Source organism: Gekko japonicus, unplaced genomic scaffold (genome assembly GCF_001447785.1).
Source record: "Gekko japonicus isolate JY-2015 unplaced genomic scaffold, Gekko_japonicus_V1.1 scaffold765, whole genome shotgun sequence".
NCBI lineage: Eukaryota > Metazoa > Chordata > Lepidosauria > Squamata > Gekkonidae > Gekko > Gekko japonicus.
The window spans coordinates 138,897-146,294 of NW_015163110.1; positions in this window are offsets into that span (position 1 = coordinate 138,897).

Sequence of the window (7,398 nt, forward strand, 5' to 3'; positions counted from 1 at the left end):
CTGCGGAGGGCGGGGTTTGGGGGCGAGGGTCTTCAGCAGGGTGTAATGCCACAGTCTGACACCTGGAGTGCCGTTGTGATTCCGGGAGATCTCCAGGCCCCACCTGGTAGTTGGCAACCCTGTATGGCGGTCTGGAATCAGCTAGTATCAACATGCCCCTGTATAAATCGATGATACGTCCTCATTTGGAGTATTGTGTACAGGTCTGGTCACCACACCTCAGAAAGGATATTATAGCATTGGAAAAAGTGCAGAAAAGGGCAACTAGAATGATCAAAGGGTTGGAACACTTTCCCTGTGTTGTTGTTGTTCAGTCGCACAGTCGAGTCCGACTCTTCGCGACCCCATGAACCAGCTCCCGCCAGGCCCTCCTGTCTTCCACCGTCCTCTGAAGTTGGCTCAATTTCATGTTCGTTGCATCAATGACACTGTCTAACCATCTCATCCTTTGCCATCCCCGTCTTCTTTGACCTTCAATCTTTCCCAGCATCAGGGTCTTCTCCCTGTGAAGGAAGGTTAAAACGCTTGGGGCTCTTTAGCTTGGAGAAACGATGGCTGAGGGGTGACATGATCGAGGTTTATAAGAGTATGCATGGGATAGAGCAGGTAGAGAAAGAGGTACTTTTCTCCCTTTCTCACAATACAAGGACTTGTGGGCACTCCATGAGATTGCTGAGCAGTCGGGTTAGAACAGATAAAAGAAAGTCCTTCTTCACCCAAAGAGTGATTCACACGTGGAATTCACTGCCACAGGAAGTGGTGGCGGCTACAGGCATGGACAGCTTCAAGAGGGAATTACATAAGCATATGGAGCAGAGGTCCATCAGTGGCTATTAGCCACAAGGTCTAGATAGGAACTCCAGGGCAATGCTCTGTATTCTTGGTGCTTGGGGAGGGGAGGCAACAGTGGGAGGGCTTCTGGTGTCCTGGCCCCACTGCTGGACCTCCTGATGGCCCCTGGTATTTCTGGCCACTGTGTGACACAGAAGAGTGTTGGGCTGGATGGGCCACTGGCCTGATCCAACACTGGCTTCTCTGATGTTCTCATGGCTATGTCCCTTCCCTCGGGTGCCTGTGCACACACTTGTCTCTGTCTCCGGGGTGGGTGCTGTACCTGAACGTCTCCGGTGGCAGGTGTCCCCCGTCCCTGGGCAGCAGAGGCCAGAGCAGAGCTGAGCGGCAGTGCAGGGCGTGGGGCACCCATCGGCCCCCCCGTTCCTTTCCCAGGACGAACATTCCAAGTGCAGCTGCAGCAGCAGCCGCCGAGACCCGAATGGGCTCCGCGCAGGACGAAGGGGGGTGACTCAGAGGAGAGCGGCTTCCGGCCCTCCCTGCATCGCCTGCCTTCAGCGGACCCATGAAGCCTCTCGCGCAGCAAGGGAGGAGTCCTTCTTGGCTCCCAGGAAAAGCCGCCTGCTTCCGAGCCTTTGGTTTGGGGTCAGAACGCTGCAAGGTCTCAGCGGCACTCCTACGGCCCGAAGGCCCACCGCCGCGGAGGAATGAGCACATTAGTTTTGTTTCCCTTTGCAATGTTTGTTTGTGTTAAATCCGCCCTGACATTTGTTTCTGCTCCCATTGTGTTCCACGGCAAACAAAGCCCCCGCCCCCCACGGCTACACTTACTGTGCGGCGGGTGGAGGCGGCGGCAGTGCCCAGCTTTCATCAGCCAGGCAGCCAACGGGTGGGCAGGGGGGCAGGCAGGCAGGCAAGCGGAGACTCTCCCCACCCCCACCCACACACCCCTTGCACCTATGCATCAGACGCGGCCTTGGCTGAACCCAGAGTTCCACCCTCAGGGCACCTGCTGGCAACGGGAGCCCTCCTGGGGGCCCCTGGGCACTCTCTGACCAGCCCCCGAGGCGCTGGAGGAGGCCAAGGGAAGGGAAAGCGAGCCCCTGCCAGGGTCCCTGCCCCCACCTGGCTCAGAACGGCACTGCCACACAGCATTCCCCACCATGAGATGGGGATGGAAGGGAAGACGGCCGGAAGGGAGGGAGGGGAGGAAGAGGGGTGCCCCTCCCACTGCCTGGCCCCGGCGAAATGGATGGGTGGATGCCAGTCTGGCATTTGCTGCCTTTCCCACTCACTCTCCTTATCTCACAAATGGGGGCTTGGTGTCGTGGTCAAGTGGGCGGACTCTCATCTGGGAGAACTGGGTTTGATTCCCCGCCCTTCCACTTGCAGCTGCTGGTGTGACCTTGGGCAAGCCGTAGTTCTGACAAGAGCGGTCCTTGAAAGAGCTCTCTCAGCCTCATCTGCCTCACAGGGTGTGTGTTGTGGGGAAGGGAAGGGAAAGGAGATTGTAAGCTGCTCTGAGACTCTGAGGGAAGGCCAGGGTCAATGTTCCCTCTAAGCTGTGGAGTCTTGTGAGCAAAAATTCTACTTTGCAAGCTACTGGCATTAAAGTTGTGAGCGAGCAATTTGGCTGCTGCATAAATTAGTGTGCTCTGGAGCCATCCTTCCTGAGCTGAGACAAAAAGGTGTGAGCTGGAGGCTAAAGAACTGTGAGCTAGCTCACAGTAACTCAGCTTAGAGGGAACACTGGCCAGGGTATAAATTCAATCTCCTCTTCCTCCTCCTCCTCCTCCTCTTCTTCTTCTTCCTTTGCCTCTGTATTCTTTTGGAAATGTTACGTATTATTTACTTACCTCATTTATACTCACCTTCCTCCCCGGTCAGGACCCAAATCCTCCTCTCTGCCATCTCATCCTCCCAAGAAGCCTGTCGGGCAGGCAGGCTGGAGGTGTTTGGTCAGCCCAAGGTCAGCCACAGGCTTCCCTGGCAGAGGGATGATTTGAACGCAGGTCTCTTAGATCCTTGTCCAGCACTCTAACCACCACACCACAATGAAAAAGAGTAGGTTTTTATACCCCACTTTTCTCTACCTTAAGGGGTCTCAAAGACTTCCCTTTCTCTCCCCACAACAGACCCCTTGTGAGGTAGGTGGGACGGAGAGAGGGGTGGGAGTTCTGGCCCTGCTGGTGCTCCTCCTGATGGGGCCTGGGTTTTGGCCACTGTGTGACACAGAGTGTTGGACTGGGTGGTCCATTGGCCTGACCCAACATGGCTTCTCTTATATTCTTATGTCTGGGGCAGTGATGCTCTGTATCCTTGGTGCTTGGAGGGCCACAGTGGGAGGGCTTCTGGAGTTCTGGCCCTGCTGGTGGACCTCCTGATGGGGCCTGGGTTTTGGCCACTGTGTGACACAGAGTGTTGGACTGGGTGGTCCATTGGCCTGACCCAACATGGCTTCTCTTATGTTCTTATGTCTGGGGCAGTGATGCTCTGTATCCTTGGTGCTTGGGGGGCCACAGTGGGAGGGCTTCTGGAGTTCTGGCCCCACTGGTGGACCTCCTGATGGCGCCTGTTTATTGAGCACTGTGTTACACAGAGTGTTGGACTGGATGAGCCACTGTCCTGATCCAGCATGGCTTCTCTGATGTCCTTATGAGACAACTGCGACTGGCCCATGATCACCCAGCATGCTTCATGTGGAGGAGGAGGAGTGGGGAATCAAACTCGTTTCTCCAGATTAGAGTCCACCACTCTTAACCGCTACACCACGCTGGCCCTGGAAATGAGGATTCAGCCCCAACAATGAGGGCGTGGCCCACAGGTTCATTCCCATCTTTGCCGGGTCAGATGGCGAGTTGATGTGGAGATCGGGGCCCGGCCAGATCTGTTGAGGGGGCGCAGGAAAGAACAGTGTGCCCCCAACCACGCCCTTCCCCTCACTCTCCCCCAACGGTCCAAGCAACCCCTCCCCTCTTTTTTATTTATTTCATTCGATTGATACCCCACTCTCCTTACCAAGGCAGGCTCTTAAGAAGCACAACAGTGCAAGTCCAGCTCTGGGGGAAGCAGCTGCTGGGCCCACACCCTTTCATCGCCGATCCCTTTGCCCGCTCATGCTTTTCGGAGAGACCTGAGGGTCCTGGGGCCCTGCTTCCTTCTCACATGCAGGGCTCTGATGCCCTCGTGGAAGCTGACCTACTTGACGAGCTCCCCCAGGGCCACTGCCGACTAGGCATGGATTCTAGCAGCCCGTGGCCTCCACTCCAGCACCGACCCTGCATGCCCTTGGGCCCCTGTCTGCAACATTCCGCCTGGCCCCCCTACCCCCCCCCAATCAGCACAAGAGAGCCCTGTGGCAGGGGGGACCCCCCCACACACACCTCTGACCACTGAGGTTGTTCCAAGATGGCCATTTCTTGACCAGCTTTGTCACTTTGGGCTGGCGGCAACCTCTGGCGGGGGCCTGGGGATCTCCCGGCATTAGAACCGGTCTCCAGATGTCAGAGATCAGCTCCCCTGGAGGAAACGGCTGCTTCAGGGGGTGGGCTTGACGGCACCACATCTCTGTGGAGGTCTCTCCCTTCACCCAAAGGCCACCATGCCCAGGCCCCACCCGCCCGCCAAGAAGTCTCCAGGAATTTCCCAACCTGGAGTTGGCAGCCCTAGCTTTGAGGGGGGGTTGAACGATCGATGAATGATCGATGAAACCACATGTTGGCCTGACATTTATCTGCTAAAAAATGCTGGCAGTGTGAGAGCCAGTTTGGTGTAGTGGTTAAGTGCACGGACTCTAATCTTGGAGAACCGGGTTTGATTCCCTACTCCTCCACTTGCACCTGGCTGGATGACCTTGGGCAAGCCGTAGTTCTGACAAGAGCTGTCCTGGAAAAAGAGCAGTTTCTGTCAGCGCTCTCTCAGCCCCACCTACCTCACAGGGTGTCTGTTGTGGGGAGGAGAAGGGAAAGGAGTTTGTAAGCCGCTCTGAGACTCTTTCGGGTAGTGAAGGGCCATGGGGTATAAATCCAATCTCTTCTCTTCTTCTTCTCTCAACATCCAAACGGTCGGCCGCCGCCACAGTCTGGGCTCCCAGAAAGCTGTTAAATATTAAACGAAGTTCAATCAGTGCTGATGTGGATGTTGGAGCCAGGGCCGTAACTAAATGAAAGCCGGGTGGAAGAGCTCCGTTTTACAGGCCCTGCGGAACTGCAAAAGGTCCTGCAGGGCCCTGATGTCATCCGGGAGCTCATTCCACCAGTATGGGGCTGCCACAGAAAAGGCCCTGGCCCTCGTCAGTGCTAGCCTGGCTTCTTTAGGGCCCGGGAGGGCCAGGCGATTTTGGGCCCCCGATCTTAGTGCTCTCTGGGGGACATGTGGGGAAAGGCGGTCCCTCAGATAAGTAGGACTAGCACCTTGAACCGAATCCGGTATGCCATAGGCAGCCAGAGCAGTGCTTTCAGGGCAGGCTGGATGTGCTCCCGCATGGGGAGACACAGCAAAAGCCTCGCCACGGCATTCTGCACTAGCTGCAGCTTCTGGATTTGGGAGAAGGGCAACCCCATGTAGAGAGCACTGCAGTAGTCCAATCTCGAGGTGACCATTGCGTGGATCACTGTTTCCAGGTCATTGCGTTCGAGGAAGGGAACCAGCTTCAAAGCGTAAGCTTTCATGTGCAAAGCACACTTCTTGAGAGAAAACTGGAACAAAATCTCAAAAGCTAGCTCCAGGGGAAAAGAGGGCGGGGGTAAGAAGCCATTAGGAGAGTCCACTCAGAGCTGAGATGCAAATGGCAGAGCTGGAATTGGGATCCAGGGGTGGCAGGGGGCATTCAGTGAGGCGAGGGGCAGAGCCCTCATGGAGGAAGGAGCTGGCCCCGTCACAGAATCCCCACAGGAGAGGGGAAGGCAGCCGAGCTGCCTATGAGGCTGGGGGGGGTGTCTCAGTAGGAGGAGAGGAGAGAGAGCTGATGTCCGTAGGAAACCAGGCTGCTGATCTCATAGGAACTTGGGGGGGGGGTGACTCAGATCCACCTGGCTTTGTGAGGTCACAGGCCCCAGCATCTCTTTTTGGAGAAAGGGACAGGGACAGAGTCCAGCCTCCGTTTCTCGACAGACGCCAGTTCTGTGAGGCTCACCTGCATCTCTGATGCCTGCAGTGGCCCCGGGTGTACACCGAGGAGGAACATGAAACGGCTAGGTGGATGAGTAAGCTCTTTCTACGGGGTTCTGTGGGATTATAAACCCAGCAAGCACCTGCCACAGGTGACCCTAGGAAAAGAGGTTTGGGGACTGCATTGTCTCCGAGGCTGCACGTCAGGCTTAGGTTAGACGTAATGCTGATGACGCAAAAGCACACACACACCCCCTCCGGACTTTGCGCGGTCGCGGCTCCTCTGTTACAACCGGCTGCCATTTGCGTGAAGCCACGATGCCGCTTCAAGGAGGCGCCTGGGGTCCTCCTCGTGCCCCCGCCAGTCTCCCGTTTCCGCTCGTCCTGTCCTTGAGTTCCTCCCGGCTTTTATCGCTGCTGCAGCGGCCTCTGTTTCTCCTCCTGACATCAGCAGTGGCCGGCCACGAGCCCCCTCCAGATCCGCTTTGCCGTGTGGGCAGGCGTCATCGTGCGCAGGCCTCGGATGAGTCGTTCGCCGCTATTCCGTTACTCAGAAGATGTTTAACAAAATTGTAACACAGAAACTGGCGTGACCTGAGTCAGGAGAGTCCTGGGAAAGCTGGGGGGGGGCAGGCACAATATATCTTCCGCGCGTGTCCCTTGCTCTTTGGCGCGATCGCTTGCACTCCCTCCTCCTGGGCTGGGGGCTGATTGTCTGCGCCGTGGCAAGCCCATCCCACAGCTGCTGCTCCCAGCCATGCAGAAGCCCCCCCCCCAGGAGGGCAGCTGGCCGCCCCCTTTGTCTTTGGGGGATGCAGCCGGTGCAGTAAGAAAAGGACGGGAGAGACTCTGCTTGGCAGGAGGTGATGATGTGAAAGACTCAAGTCTGAGACCCTCAGGGCCGGCTCGAGGTGTTTCTGCACCCTAGGCGAGGCTGCCTTGTGGCGCAGATGCCAACCTCCCGGTGGGGCCTGGAAACCTGGAGACCTCTGGAGCCAGCCACCCTTTTGCTGCCGCCACCACCGCCTCCTCCCCCTGCCGCTGCCACCAAAGGGGGGAGAGGGGGGGCACAGCTTGGCGCCCCATCCAGGGCCCAGCACTCTAGGCAAATGCCTAGTTCGCCTAGTGGGTGAGCCAGCCCTGGAGACCATGGAGAGCTGCTGCCCGTCTGCGGTACTGAACGGGATGGGGACAGGGCTGTGGCTCAGTGGAAGAGTCACTGCTTGGCATGCAGAAGGTCCCGGGTTGAAGAAAGAAGAAGAGGAGGAGGAGGAGGAGGAGTTGGTGTTTCTACCCTGCTTTTCTCTCCCCTAGGGTGTCTCCGAGTGGCTTCCCGTCGCCTTCCTTTCCTCTCCCCCCAACAGGCATCTTGTGAGGCAGGCGGGGCTGAGAGAGCTCCGAGAGAACCGGGACTGGCCCCAGGTTGTCCAGCAGGCTTCGCGGGGGAGGAGGGGTGGGGAAGCAAACCTACTTCTCCAGACTAGAGTCCACCGCTCT